The sequence below is a fragment of the Oncorhynchus mykiss genome, chromosome 24 (assembly GCF_013265735.2).
Source record: "Oncorhynchus mykiss isolate Arlee chromosome 24, USDA_OmykA_1.1, whole genome shotgun sequence".
NCBI classification, from domain to species: domain Eukaryota; kingdom Metazoa; phylum Chordata; class Actinopteri; order Salmoniformes; family Salmonidae; genus Oncorhynchus; species Oncorhynchus mykiss.
In genome coordinates this window covers 17,878,071-17,894,664 of record NC_048588.1, presented here as the reverse complement: position 1 = coordinate 17,894,664, position 16,594 = coordinate 17,878,071, and the positions used below count along the sequence as shown (strand labels likewise).

Below are 16,594 nucleotides of genomic sequence, written 5' to 3'. Positions count from 1 at the left end.
ACCACTTCACATCATCTGTCATCAAGAAGAATGGTTCAACAATAACAATCTCATATATGAATTTGCATGATTAATGAACAGTCCTATTACATGAGGTATTTTAGGATTTGGATTTGCTCAAAATGTATTGCAATAGTTTCCCTTCGGAATTGTCATGCGTAAATGTGCCCAGTCCCTGCATTCTACTTAACATATATTAGTCTAATTAAATGATTTTATAACAACTCTGACTATCAAATAATCTAACCCTTACTGCTTTAGATATCAGTGTTTTTATTTCGCCAAAGAAACTGAACGTCTTCTTATGGGCACACATTCATCCAGTGCCCAGTGGTGTAAAGTACTTATGTAAAAGTACTATAAAGTACTATTTAAGTAGTTTTTTTGTGTATCTGTACTTTACTATTTAGATTTTTGCCAACTTTTACTTCACTACATTCCTAAAGAAAATAATGTACTTTTTACTCCATACATTTTCCCTGACCCCCATAAGTACTCGTTACATTTTGACAGGCAAATGGTCCAATTCACGCACTTATCAAGAGAACATCCCTGGTCACCCCTACTGCCTCTGATCTGGCTGACTCACTAAAAACAAATGCCTTGTGTGTAAATCATGTCTGAGTGTTGGAGTGTGCCCCTGGCCATCTCTCAATAAAACATGTTTTTAATTGTGCCTTCTGGTTTGCTTAATTTAAGGAATTTGAAATTATTTATACTTTTACTTTTGATACTTAAGAACATTTGAGAATTCCATTTACTTTTGATAGTTAAGTATATTTAATATCATGTACTTTTAGACTTTTACTCAAGGAGTAGTTCACTGGATAACTTTACTTTTTAATTTTTGAAAAATGATTTATTACAAAAAACACAAGGAAGGGGTAACATTAAACTATTAGAACATGAAGGACAAACAATACAACATCAAGACACGATCAAACATGTATCAGTCATTACGCAACAGAGCCATCCTTATGTGTGAGGGTGCGTGTGCATGATAGTGATATAAAATATATGTCATAGTTTCCTTTTTCATGATCACAATCTTGTGACACCCGAATCCTCCAAGATCCCCCCGCAGTTCCCCAATAGCTGTCCCTCAACCATTCAAGACCCCTCCTACAGTCCCCCCTGGAAGAAAACAAATACAATTAATTCCATTCCCCACCCCCAAGAACCCCCCAATGCACCAACAACCAAGAGAATGAACTAAAGGGAAAAAAGGTAAAGACAGAAGAAAACAGCAAATAATTAATAATACATTTAAAACAAAGGACATCAAGGACAACTGAAATCATAACAGCAATGCCAACTGTATATGTTTGTGTGCATGTCTGGCACTATTACACGTATGTGTGTGTTCTTGTATGTGTTTATTTGAATGAGAGTGTGTGCATATGCATGTGTACAAACACCTGCACGGCATCAGCCTCAGGAAAACCGGCATTAGTTGTAAAAACACTGCCACTTAGTGTCATTCAAATATACTTTTATTATGTTTTATTTAGACTTTTTTCACCTTTATCTTTTGTCCATCATTCTCTCTCTCGCACAGCAACTCCACTCCCACTTGTCTCCAATTCCACATCCCAACCCTCAGCTTCCCTCAGCCCATCCCGTCTATCTCTGCTGGCCACCCACTTCGTGTTTCTACTCAACACATATCTTTCAACTATGCTATGATGTTTAACGTACAATTTCAATCTATCTAATCAAATAGAATCTACATGAACTTTTACTTCAGTCATTTTCTATTAAGGTATCTTTACTTTTACTCAAGTGTGACAATTTAATACTTTCTTCACCACTGCCAGTGCGGTAACCCAAGCTGCACCTCTTGATAAATTTGGAATTACAGTGACACCTAGTGAACAAGTTTACGGTTTCTGGAAGTCTTTTCAAATTGTGAAGAAATCTTCTCTATTCCAAAGCAAGCCTCTCTGTTTCAAGAAAAATGTACAGTTTTGTTAGATAGCAACCAACAAATATAAGTGTTAAAAGACACCTGCTTTATAATGAAATTATAGCTGTCATCCAGCCAGGGTTTTACTCCTTTTAACATAAAACAGGCTACTAGTCTGTACAGATTCAAAGAAAAACATTGATTTAACCAGCAGTTCCACTTCGGGACCAGTTATTTTGACCCTGGGCTTGGTGGCCAGGCCTCTGGGACTGATCCTGTGTTTGTGTGAGCAGCACAGGACAGACTCCCATCTCTCAGGCTGTAGATAATTGGGCTGAGAAAGCGGGGCAGCAAAATGAAGCAGAAGTAGTTGAAGGTGATGTGCTAGGCCAGCCAGCGTGCATACTGATGAGGCTCTCTAAGATCGAGTGGGTGAAGGTGATCATGCACAGCAGCAACTGAAAACCTTGGAGCAGCACTGTGTGCATGGCCTTGGTTACCGACGCCCGGTCCTGACGCATCTTCCTGGTCTCCAGCAGGATCCTCATGTAGGTGAACACGATGATGGCCGCCAACACAGCGAAGAACAGCCCGTTGAGCAACACCTTGAACAGCGTCTGGATTGGGGATGAGTTGAGGACCAGGGTTTTGCAGAGCACCAGGGTGGATAGGACGATCACGCCAGGCTGAGGCTTTCCCAGAGAGAAGTCCACAATGGGCAGGATGCAGCTGACCAGCCACAGGCTCAGGATGATGATCCAGATACGGTCAGCGTGCCAGGCAACTGAATGCTGCAGAGGATAGGAGATGGCCACATAGCGCTCCAGGGACATACATGTAGCTGCCAGGATCAGAGGGGTGTTGTGGAAGGTGGCGGTGGAGAAGAAAAGTAGAGGGGCACAGTAGACGATAGCAAACTTCACGTTGTCACAATGAAGAGGAAGAGGAGGACAGAGGAGAGGAGCTGCAGAGTGTCATTGATCAGCATGTAGGCAAACAGGATGTATCGGGAGTTGTCCAGGAATTGTCTGTGGGAGGCGAAGGTGTGCAGCATGACCACAATGCAGTAGAGAAAGATGCAGAAGAAAGGTAACACCACACACACCTTGATTATCACAGACAGACTCTTGTGTGAGTTGATGGCATTGCCTGGTAGGTCTGTCAGATTCTGCATTTTTCAGTGTGGCCTGCTTGAGGAATGGTCTATGTCTGCAAATCTGAAATGTTGAGGAAAACAACGCCTTGATATGCACACAGAAAATTTCATGACAATATACAGTGCATTCGGAAAGTATTTTTCGTGGTCTGAGAGTAAGCGGGCTGTCATGTACTTTTTACTGAGGAGTGGCTTCTGTCTGGCCCCTCTACCATAAAGGCCTGATTGGTGGAGTGCTGCAGAGATGGTTCACCTTCTGGAAAGTTCTCCCATCTCCACAGAGGAACTCTGGAGCTCTATCAGAGTGTCCATCAGGTTCTTGTTCACCTCCCAGACCAAGACTCTTCTCCCCCTATTGCTCAGTTTTGCTGGGCGGCCAGCTCTATGAAGTCTTGATGTTTCCAAACTTCTTCCATGAATGATGGAGGCCACTGTGTTCTTTGGGACCTTCAATGCTGCTGAAATGTTTTAGTACACTTACCCAGATCTGTGCCTCGACACGATCCTGTCTCGGAGCTCTACGGACAATTCCTTTGACCTCATGACTTGGTTTTTGCTGTGACATGCACTGTGGGACCTTATATAGATAGGTGTGTGCCTTTACAAATCATGTCCAATCAATTTAATTTACCGCAGGTGAACTCCAATCAAGTTTTAGAAACATCTCAAGGACAATCAATGGGAACAGGACGCGCCAGAGCTCAATTTCAAGTCTCATAGCAAAGGGTCTGAATACTTACGTAAATATATATATATTTCTTTTTTAATCAATTTGATAACATTTCTAAAAACCTGTTTTTGCTTTGTCCTTATGGGATATTGTGTGGAGATTGATGAGAATTGTTTTTTTTTTTAAATCAATTTTAGAATAAGGCTGTAACGTAACAAAATGTGGAAAACGTCAAGGGGTCTGAATACTTTCCGAATGCACTGTACATGATCCCTAAGATGAATAAGATATAATGAACTAACGTCAACTTGTCCTCTGATGGAGAACGTAAAGGTTTGGGAGGGATGGGTTGTGGGCGTTTAATACATATTTCACCATAAACCACTATGACACAAAACATCTGCGGGAAGAGGCATTTCCTTATTCTACAGTTTTTGGTAGTCTTGATTTCTCAAGAGATAAATTCATTTCATGCCATTGTCAAAATGCATCATGCTCATAAGTATTGCTCAAGCTCCTTGATAGCAACAGAAGAGTAGGATATGATGGAGAGAGACAACAGGCAAGACACAGAGACAGCAACAGAAGAATAGGATATGATGGGGAGTGACACCAGAAGAACAAAACAGGCCTTAACAGAAGAGGATAGACAAAGGAGACACTAACAAACAAGAACCTGAGACAGCAACAGACAAGACACAAGACAGCAAAAGACAAGACACCGAGAAAGTGACAGAAGAGATGGAGAGGGTTTGATGAGCACAGAGTAGACTACGTCACTTCAAGCGGCTCTATAGATTCTAATTTGTTTTATTTATTTGCCCAAATTATAACAGGTGAAATACAGTGAAAACGTAAAACATGGTTTACAAAACATTTGCAGTTGAGGTGAAAAAGCCTGTGAAATTACTATTAAAACAATTGTTTGCTATATAAACTTTTTCCAAACAGGACAGGAAGAGAGATGAGGATACACGAGACAAGTTAAGTGAAAAATATATAATCTCTCAATGTTCTAATCTCTCAATGTTCATATCAAAGTGCATCAAATTCATGCACTTAGCTGTTAAAATTCTTTATTTTTTTATGCCAGGGGAGGATAACCCCAGATCCCTTACTGGCTTTGGGCAAAGCCCAAATGTCTTAAAATCTTAGAAATGCCACTGATCTCACCCTGCATCCCACTGCTGGATTGCCTCTGAAGTTAAGCACGGTCAGTTTTGGTCGGTCCCTCTATGGGAGACCAGATGTAGCTCGAAGTAGTGAAAAATAAATATGTGAAGGGAAAATAAATCATGAGGGAAAAACGTGAAGAATTAAAATGGGAAACTTCACATACGTGTCCGAAAACCATGTCTGACTCGTGAAAATTATAACAGCCCAAAAAAGTTAGTGACTTTTTTGTAAGGGAACACACCTGAAAAATGTTGGGGCTGCCTTATTAATCAATAAAAAAGTTTGAATATCAAAAGAAACCCAACTCAGACGTGTAGAGAAAGAGGACATTATATGAGTAGTAATAATGTAGGACTATAGACATGAAAACATTCCAATAACAGTTGATTATACTCTAACCGGGAAACAGGTTCATTAAGACATGTTAGTGTTTCCCCTACCACTGTAGAGGCCGGGTGGGTTTCTGGCCTAAAGATCAAATCAAGTGCACTTTATGAGAAGCTAGTACAGTAAATATTTGATTTCCTTGCAGGTTTTCTTGGGAGGAACTGGGGTATTTTATTATTCTCCTGATCAAGTCATCATAACATGCAGTGCCTTCGGAAATTATTCAGACCCCTAGATTTTTTCCACATTTTGTTACGTTACAGCCTTATTCTAAAATGGATTAAAAAAAAATTAAAAACTGAGCGATCCACACACAATAACCCATAATGACAAAGCGAAAACTGCATTAAATGCATTACAAATAAAAAACAGAAATACAGTACCTTATTTACATAAGTATTGAGACCCTTTGCTATGAGACTCAATATTGAGCACAGGCGCAGCCTGTTTCCATTGATCATCCTTGAGATGTTTCTACAACTTGATTGGAGCCCACCTGTGTCACACCCTGATCTGTTTAACCTGTCTTTGTGCCTGTCTCCACCCCCCTCCATGTGTCGCCCATCTTCCCATTATCCCCTGTGTATTTATACCTGTGTTCTCTGTTTGTCTGTTGCCAGTTTGTCTTGTCTGGTCTTACCAGCGTTCTCTCCCGCCTTCCTGTTTCTCTAGTTCTGTTTCCTAGTTTACCCGGTTCTGACCATTCTGTCAGCCCTGACCCCGAGCCTGCCTGCTGTCCTTTACCTGCCTGACTTGGACCTGATCACAAACCTCTGCTTGCCCTCAACCTGCCCTTTCCTGGCTCGTGGCTTCCTGGCTTCTAATAAATCATCTGAGAACTGTACTATCTGTAAGGGTTTTCCTGTGGTGAAGGAGAGACGGAGACAGGGCACTGGCGGCCCCTGGCTGACTGGCGGCACTGGCGGCCCCTGGCAGACTGGCGGCACTGGCGGCTCCTGGCAGACTGGGGGCACTGGCGGCTCCTGGCAGACTGGGGGCACTGGCGGCTCCTGGCAGACTGGGGGCACTGGCGGCTCCTGGCAGACTGGTGGCTCAGGCGGCGCTGGGCAGACGGGTGGCTCAGATGGCGCTGGGCAAACGGGAAGCTCCGGCAACGCTGGAGAGACGGGTAGCTCAGATGGTGCTGGGCAGACGGGAAGCTCCGGCAACGCTGGAGAGGAAGGCTCTGGCAGCGCTGGACTAAGGAGCTCTGGCGCCTCTGGAATGAGGGGCTCTTGCGCCTCTGGACTGAGGGGCGGGAGCTCTGGCAGCGCCGAACAGGCAGACTCCGGCTGCGCTGGAGAGGAGGAAGGCTCTAGCAGCGCCGGAGAGACGGGAAGCTCCGGCTGCGCTGGAGAGGAGGAAGGCTCTGGCAGCGCTGGAGAGGCGGGAGACTCCGACAGCGCTGGAGAGGAGGAAGGCTCCGGCAGCGCTGGACAGGCGGGAGCCCCTGTAAGGATGAGCCGGAGAGACAGCCTGGTGCGGGGGGCTGCCACCGGAGGGCTGTTGTGTGGAGGTGGTGACGGATAGACCGGACCGTGCAGGCGCACTGCAGCTCTTGAGCACAGGGCTGGCACCAACCGCCTTGGCTGGATCTTCACCCTAGCCCGGCAGATGTGGGAAGCTGGGATGTAGCGCACCGGGCTAAGCATGCGTACTGGGGACACCGTGCGAACCACCGCATAACACGGTGCCTGACCAGCACCACGCCCGCCACGGTTAGCACTGCTAGGAGCACTGTAGTGCTGAGATGGCACAGGACGTGCAAGGCTAGGGAGATGCACAGGAGGCCTGGTGCGTGAGGCTGGCACAGTCTTCACCAGACCCCTAGCACGCACCTCAGGATGAGTATGGAGAGCTGACCCCGGTGCCATTAAATCCCTGACACGCTCCGTCAGGCGAATGTCGTGCTTCTTGCACCAAACCAGTAACTCCCTCATATCTCTCTCCTCCAATTTCCCCATTAACTCCTTCACGGTCTCTGCTTCGCTCACCTCCAACACCAGCTCTGGTTCTGAGCTCCTCCTTGGCTCCTCACGATAAACGGGGGGAGTTGGCTCAGGTCTGACTCCTGACTCTGCCACACTCCCCCTGTGCCCCCCCAATACATTGTTGGGGCTGACTCTCGGGCTTCCGTCCGCGCCGTAGTGCTTGCTTCGCCAACCTCATTCTCCTGTAACCTTCCGCACACTGCTCCATCGAATCTCAGGCTGGCTCCGGCACTCTGCCTGGGTCGACCGCCCACCTGTCTTTCTCCTCCCAAGTTGTGTAGTCCAGATTCTGCTCCCATGTCCCGAAATCCTGACCTCACTGTTGCTGTTCCTGCTGCTGCTGCCTCTGTTTCTTCTCCTGCTGCTGCTTTTGATGTTGCCCGTTACCACGCCGCTTGGTCCTGTTGTGGTGAGTGATTCTGTAAGGGTTTTCCTGTGGTGAAGGAGAGGCGGACCAAAATGCAGCGTGGTGGTTATTCATGTTTTTAATAAAGACAACTATACATGAACAGACTAAACAAAACAAGAAAAGTGAAAACCTAAACAGTCCTATCTGGTGCAAACACAGAGACAGGAACAATCACCCACAAACACACAGTGAAACCCAGGCTACCTAAGTATGATTCTCAATCAGAGACAACTAATGACACCTGCCTCTGATTGAGAACCATACTAGGCCGAAACATAGAAATACCCAAATCATAGAAAAACAAACATAGACTGCCCACCCAACTCACGCCCTGACCAGGAAATAAAGGTCAGAATGTGACACTATCGGCCTCCCGTGTCTGGATCTGGGTCATATCCTGAGTTGTGATAACCTGTGGTAAATCAGGTAAATTGGACCTGATTTGGAAAAGCACACGCCTGTCTACATACAGTCCTGCAATTACAGTGCATGTCACAGCAAAAACCAAGTCATGAGGTTGAAGGAATTATCCATAGAAGCTCAGAGAAAGGATTTTGTCGAGGCACAGATCTGGGGAAGGGTACCAAAATATGTCTGCAGCATTGAAGGTCCCCAAGAACACAGTGGCCTCCATCATTCTTAGATGAAGTTTGGAATGACCAAGACTCTTCCTAGAGCTGGCTGCCCAGCCAAACTGAGCAATCGGGGGAGAAGGGCCTTGGTCAGGTCGGTGACCAAGAACCCGATGGTCGCTCTGACAGATCTCTAGAGTTCCTCTATGGAGATGGGAGAAACTTCCAGAAGGACAACCATCTCTGCAGCACTCCACCAATCAGGCCTTTATTGTAGAGTGGCCAGACGGAAGTCACTCCTCAGTAAAAGGTAGATGACATCCGCTTGGAGTTTGCCAAAAGGCAGCTAAAGAATCGCAGACCATGAGAAACAAGATTCTCTGGTCTGATGAAACCAAGATGGAACTTTGGCCTGAAAGCCAAAGGTCATGTCTAGAGGAAACCTGGCACCATCCCTACGGTGAAGCATGGTGGTGGCAGCATCATGCTCTGGGGATGTTTTTCAGCGGCATGGACTTGGAGACTAGTCAGGATCGAGGGAAAGTTCAACGGAGCAAAGAAAAGAGAGGTCCTTGATGAAAACCTGCTCCAGAGAGCTCATGAACTCAGACTGGGGTGAAGGTTCACCTTCCAACAGGACAACGACCCTAAGCACACAATCAAGACAATGCAGGAGTGGCTTCGGGGTTCAAGTCCGGGCCCAGCCAGAGCCCGGACTTGAACCCCATCGAACATCTCTGGAGAGATCAAAAATAGCTGTGCTACAATGCTCCCAATCCAAGCTGACAGAGCTTGAGAAGATCTGAGGAGAAGAATGGATGAAACTCCCCAAATACAGGTGTGCCAAGCTTGTAGCATCATACCCAAGAAGACTCAATGCTGTAATTGCTGCCAAAGGTGTTTCAACAAAGTACTGAGTAAACGGTCTAAATGTTAATGTATATTTAAGTTTTAGTTTTTAATACATTTTCAAAAATGTCTAAAAACCAGTTTTTGCTTTATCATTAGGAGGTATTGTGTGTAGATTGATGAGGGAAAAAAGCAATTGAATACATTTTAGAATAAGGCTGTAACGTAACAACGTGGGAAAAGTCAAGGGATCTGAATACTTTCCGAAGGCACTGTACATGGTTTATGTTATGACATTTTTTTGGGGGGAAGAACACATTTCACTGCAATGCATATAATTATTGATGCTGTAGACCTAAAAACATACATAAGTGCATTTAACAGAGCTGTGCATATGTACCAAGACATTAACACAGTACGTCATTGTCTGGGGACTTGACAAAGAAAAGTGCATTTCAATACCACAAGATCATGTGATAATTAAATCCAATACGTTGTTACATGCTGTTGCAAGTCATGTTTTATATATCCAAATCTGAAACAGTAAAGACATTATTAATGAGTACATCATGCAATACAACAAAAAATCTCTGTTAACCTGTTCCAGTAAGTGATGTCTTTTCATATAATAAGCTATTTAAATATCAACAAATATTCTCTTATTCAATCCACAAAATACATAAAAACTTTTCATCATCGGTCTTCTAGCCGATAATGGCTAGAAGACCGGCGACGCCGAGCGCTGCCCGAAAAAGGAGAGGAACCGACTTCGGTGGAAGTCGTGACATTAGGCCATAGACAAGTGGACTCAGACATTGTGGGTCCAGAATAAAAACAATGTAATCAAAGTACCTTACACTAATAAAAATTCTGAAATGAATCTGCAAGACAGCCGCCTAGATGAATGGGCATCACATCTGGATCAGACAGAGGAACAGCTGGATGGAGTGGAGGATCCCCATTTTATGACTTTTAGAGGAAGATTTCATACTGTCTGATGATGCCTCTTTAGCAACTGCTATTATTCTAGCATAGGTAAACACAATGGTGATGGACATGACCAGAAAGTAGAACTGACTTACTGCTGATCTAATGTGACCCTGCCACCTATGTACAACAAGCATCTCCACTGAGCACTGCTTGTCCAGAGTGTAAAAGTCCAGAGGTACTGAGGCAAGGAAGATGGAGACCATTATGATGGACTGTATGGCGCTGATGCTGTGGATGAGTAGGATGCAGTGAATGGCTCTGCGTACAGTGGAGAGCTCTCCATGGCGCAGAGGCATGCAGATGGCCACATATCGCTCCAGGCTCATGGCTGTCAGTGTCAGTGGCGTGGCAAAGGTCAATACACTCATAAACACACGGATGATAATACACACTGCAACTGGCATGGGGACAGCAAAGAAACTAAGTAGGAGCAAGATGTTAGCCACTATTAAGTACAGGCAGTCAACCAGCAGTGTGTGAGCGAAGAAGATTCAGCGTGTGTTTGTCCTTTTTGAAGACGGTGAAGATGATCAAGCAGATGGCATTCAGGACCTGGACTATTACGACCTGGATTATTACAACCCTCTCATTAAACTGTCACTGACCATTTATTTTTATGTATTGAGGTTATTTGAATAATGTTCCTAGGGTAGAACGTGGCACTTATTATTGTGAGGATCAACGCTGAAGACAGGAAGCAGGTACAGGGAAAACATTTAATACACAACAGACATGAAACAGGACAGGAACAGCGTCTGGACAGGGGACAAAATAACGACATTAATGTTGACACAGGGAACAAATGGGGGGAGCAGACAACAAAGGGAAGTACCCTCCCCTCTAGGGGCGCCACCCGGCGTCCTACCTGGGCGAGCCTGACGGGCCAGCCGAGGCATGGGTGCTGGACAAGCCTGACGAACCTGCAGAGGCGTGGGAGCCTGGTGAACCGGCTGAGGCGTGGGAGCCTGACGATCCAGTTGCGGCACGAAAGCCTGACGATCCCGCTGCGACGCGGGAGCCTGCCAAACCGGCTGAGGCATGGGGGCCAGATGGCCGGCTGCAACATGACGTGGGGTGGGCGCCTGCCGAGCCCACCGGGGCAAGAAAACCTCTCGAGCCGGCATGGAAGCCCGACGAGCTAGCTGAGGCACCCCCGGTTCCATCGGTGACAGCATCCGGTCCCGACGTCACCAACAAAAAACAAACCCACCCTGATGCTTCCAATTTTGGTGTCAGCATTCTGTGAGGATCGACACTGGAGACAGGAAGCAGGTACAGGGAGAACATTTAATAGACAACGGACATGAAGTAGGACAAGGGACAAAATAACAACATCTATGCTGACACAGGGAACAAACGGGTGAGCAGACAATTATAGACGAGGCAATCAACAAAGAGAAGGAGTCCAGGTGAGTACTGCTGCACGCAATGATGGCGACAGGTGTGCATAACGAAGGGCAGCCTGGAGCCTTCGAGCAGGAGCAGGTATGACAATTGTAGGCTACTACAGTTGCTAGGCTCATTGTGAGATTATAAATGAGGATATAATCAATATGTTTAGAGTTACATAAGAGGTAACATGTATAGTATAAAGCTAGTATTTGTGTGACTGTGGATTTGAACCTGGGTCTCCTGCTTTTCAAAAGACTGTCTTACTCCACTCAGCCAGTCTTCAGTCTTAGTGGTTCTGCTGAACCACCCATGTTACACTGAGCACATGGGGCCCGATTCAGACTTGAGATACATAGACTTAAGTCAGTAAAACATGGACATTTATTTTACTTAAGTCTATGTTAAATCAACTTATCTCAAGTCTGAATAGGAATTCTACCTTCTCCTGTGTGGAATTTCACCTTTATTTGTAAATGCTTTATTTAGACAGATTATAATTATACCGAGAATACAGAGAAGGAGTGAAAGGGAAAGGAATAAAAATCCTGAGTTGTAGGGCAGAAAGAGGGACACATTTATTTGTAATGTGACCCACTCAACCACATCTCCACATGTCAAGTGAGGAGCTTGTGAATCCCATTGAGTTCAAGCCTGGGCACCCATGTCAGAAGACAAATGTTTAGATTGAAGGCAAAATGTGAACTTCAAAAATTGTGCCGCCGCACTGTTCAGAATTTCCCCAGTCTGGGGCATAAAGGTGGAGAAAGGAAATTCATGTTAGGAGTGCCCTCTGGATAACTCTATGATGAAATGGTGGAACCAACCTGGTCACAGAGCAAAACGTATTATAATTTACAAAATTCGTACCACTTTATTTAGTATGATATGTTACTTTACGAATCATACTAAATATAATAGTGGTTGTACAATACAATAGAAATTGTAAGACGTATAGTATCCTACGTTTTGATCACATTTGACCCATTTAGTATGATATACAGTGGCAAGAAAAGTATGGATTTCTGCATAAATTGGTCATAAACTTTTATCTGATCTTCATCTAAGTCACAACAACAGACAAACATAGTCTGCTTAAACTAATAACACACAAACAATATGTTTTCATGTCTTTATTGAACACACCGTGTAAACATTCAGAGTACAGGGTGGGAAAAGTATGTGAAGCCTTGGATTTAATAACTGGTTGACCCTCCTTTGGCAGCAATAAACTCAACCAAACGTTTTCTGTAGTTGCAGATCAGACCTGCACAATGGTCAGGGAGAATTTTGGTTTCAATTCAGCAATATTCTTAGGATGTCTGGTGTGAACCGCTCTCAGGTCATGCCACAGAATTTTTCATCGGGTTGAGGTGAGGACTCTGACTGGGCCACTCCAGAAGGTGTATTTTCTTCTGTTGTTGATTTACTTCTGTGTTTTGGGTCGTTGTCCTTGTCACGTTCTGACCTTAGTTCTGTTATTATATCTTTGTTTTAGTATGGTCAGGGTGTGAGTTGGGTGGGCAGTCTATGTTTGTTTTCTATGTTGGTTTTTGAGTTCGGCCTAGTATGGTTCTCAATCAGAGGCAGCTGTCAATTGGTGTCCCTGATTGAGAATCATACTTAGGCAGCCTGTTTTCCCACTGTGGGTTGTGGGTAGTTGTTTTCTGTTTTGTGTGTTTGCACCTTACAGGACTGTTTCGTTCACTCTCTTTGTTGTTTTGTTATTCAGTGTTCAGTTGATTTATTAAATATTAACATGGACACATACCACGCTGCACATTGGTCCGATCTTGACTACTTTTCCTCAGATGACGAGGAGAATTGTTACAGAACTACTCACCACCAAAGGAACAAGCAGCATGGTGAAAAGGAGGAATGGACATGGGAGGACATCTTGAACGGCAAGGGATCCTACACATGGGAGGAGATCCTGGCTGGAAGGGATCACCTCCCATGGGAACAGGTGGAGGCAGCCAGGAGAGCGGAGGCAGCAAGAAAAGGGAACCAGCGATACCAGGGAACACGGCTGGCAAGGAAGCCCGAGGAATTTCTTGGGGGGGAACACGGGGAGTGTTACCGTAAGGAGCCAAGGATGGAACCAGAGCCGGTCAGGGCGGAATTGGAGGTGAGCGAAGGGAGCGAAGCAGAGACAGTGAAGGAGTTGATGGGGAGATTGGAGGAGAGAGTTATGAGGGAGTTGCTGTGTTGGTGCATGAGGCACGACATCCGCCCGACGGAGCGTGTCTGGGATTTGATGTCACCTGAGTCAGCTCTCCATACTCGCCCTGAGGTGCGCGCTAGCCGTCTGGTGAAGACTGTGCCAGCCCCACGCACCAGGCCTCCTGTGCGCCTCCCTAGCCCTGCACGTCCTGTGCCAGCTCAGCGCTACAGCTCTCCAAGCCGTGCTTACCGTGGCGGGCGTCGTACTGGTCAGGCACCATGTTATGCGGTGGAGCGCACGATGTCCCCAGTACGCGGGCTTAGCCCGGTGCGCTACATCCCGGCATCTGCCGGGCTAGGGTGAGGATCCAGCCCTGCTCTCCAGACAGCCAGTGCGTCTCCTCGGGCCAGAATATCCTGCGCCGGCGCTGCGCACTGTGTCTCCCGTGTGTCTGCACAGCCCAGTGCGTCCTGTGCCTGCGCCCCGCACGTGCCGGGCTAGAGTCACCATCCAGCCAGGACGGGTTGTGCAGACCATTAGCTAGAGACCTCCAGTGCGCCTCCACGGCCCTGTGTATCCGGTGCCTCCTCCACACACCAGCCCTCCGGTGGCAGCCCCCTGCACCAGGCTGTCTCTCTGTCTCCTCCCCACAGGTGCTCCCGCCTGTCCGGCGCTGCCGGAGTCTCCCGCCTTTCCGGCGCTGCCGGAGTCTCCCGCCTGTCCGGCGCTGCCGGAGTCTCCCGCCTGTCCGGCGCTGCCGGAGTTGTCCTTCACTCCGGCGCTGCCGGAATCTCCCGTCCATTCGGGACCCATTGCTAGGGTCCCCAGTCTGAGGTCGGCGGCGAGGGTCGCCGCTCTAAAGAGGCCACGGAGGCGGGCTAAGAGGCGGACAAGGACTATGGTGAAGTGGGGTCCACGTCCCACTGAACTTTCTCCATTTATAGACAATTTGTCTTACCGTGGACTGATGAACATCAAGGCTTTTATTAGGGAATTAAGCCAAGGTCAGAATACGGCGTATCAGACACACCTGGCAAACCTTCATTTATTTGATCTCCACCCCAAACGAATAGCAGGTGAACAGCATGCTATTCTCATGCTTAAGTTCAAGGTCAGAATACTCATAGAGAGAACGGAACAAAAACGGAATTACATTCCATTTAAACTCAGGTCGGAAAGAGGCCCAATGTGATTTCATTCCTTTGTGACCAAGAGAAAGTTCTAAATTCTATGAAATTGCTCAGCATTCTTTTATGTTAAGAGCCGTAAATCCGGCTGGTAATATCACAGAAAGATGAAACCACAACTGTTGGATTTGCAGAACTGTCACATTTCAATTGCCGTCTCCCAGTCTGGGCTTCATCACTCAGAGGGAGAGCAAATCGATTCTTTGTCTGGATAGGCCAGAAAATGTGACAATTCAAGTCAGCTCCCATAAGGGGGACTTAACATCTAAGAATGAAAATACACATGCTTTATAATGATATACTGTTTGTCATTCAGCCAGGGTTGGACTCTTTTGATATATTTTAATTGACTAATATACAAAAAGTTGAGGTTGTGCATTACAATAGGTAGCATATCTAGGCTACTAGTCTGTACAGGCTCAAATAAAGTAATTGACTTGACCAGTGGCTCTGCTTGTGTACCAGTTCATTTGAGCCTGGGCTTGGTGGCCGGGGCTCTGGGGCTGATCCTGACCCTGTGTCTGTGTGAGCAGCGCAGGACATCTCCCCTCATGTAGCCCCTCAGGCACCAAGTGGGGATATCAGTTATAATGACAAGGTGTGTTTTTAAAAGGGACATAACATTTGGTGTTCTCTTGTGCTTCATCACTGTAGACTGGATTCAGCCACACGGACTGCAAGAGCTTGATAAGAGTAAACGCCACCAAAGGGTTTGCCATAGCAGCTGATGGTCCATTGTACACCTCACTGTGCAATTCTGACACCTTTGCAGTTATAAGTTAGAGAGAAGACTTCACTCTACGGTAATACCATGATAGATGGACAAGGGGGAGACAACCATGCAATGATATATGCATGAGGCTTTCCATGGAAATCAACCTGCCCCTAGAATGCATTTTGAGTTCATGATAGGCTAATAGTATATTTAATGAATTACTAATGTTAAGTTCCTTCTAGTTACCTAGAAGATAATAGTATCATGAAATTGTATGGAGCGGAATATAATAAAGGTAAAGAGTAAAAGTATCAATCATTTCACATTCTTTATATTAAGCAAACCAGACTGTATGATTTCCTTGTTATTTTAATTTACGGATAGTGAGGGGCACACTCCAACACAGAGACATCATTTACAAACAATGCATTTGTGTTTAGTGAGTCCGCTCTAGGAATGTAGTGGAGCAAAACTAAAAGTTGTCAAAAAGATAAATAGTAAATTAGAGATACCCCAAAAACTACTTAAGTGTTACTTTAAAGTATTTTACTTAAGTACTTTACACCACTGTATCTATCCAACTGTCACTCACCTTTTGATGTCTTCAAAGTCTCTCCGAATCATGTTCGATATCAGTTTCTAAATTATCAATAAGTTGGCTTTCAACATTCATGGCTTGTTTGACGTTCAATAAGGACGTATACATCTCACCAAAGATAATCGAATTGATTGTAAAACAGACTTTGTAAATGGATTTGAAATAATATAGCATTTTGCACGCACATTATGTCCTGGATGAAGTTTAAAATGTAAATGTTGCCTAAACTTGCAGCAGATTTTTGGTCGACTCTAATCGCCATTGTGGTCTTGCTGTAAAATTATGACATTTATGTCAATTTCTTAAATTAACTCAAAACTGTCCTACGTTAGGAAAGCTGCGCTTGACCGGTCCTGCCATTCTGTGTGATTCTCCCCCAATGTTCTATCTCAGCAGAGCACGAGCTGCTCTGACAGCTGAGATATGAGCAGTCAT

The 16,594-nt window shown here is 45.5% G+C and overlaps 1 pseudogene; it reads right to left on the bottom strand.

Annotated features, from left to right (window-relative positions):
• Positions 1-2,220: 2,220 nt before the first annotated feature.
• Positions 2,221-16,185, bottom strand: LOC110503357 (annotated as a pseudogene).
• Between the last annotated feature and the right edge of the window lie 409 nt (positions 16,186-16,594).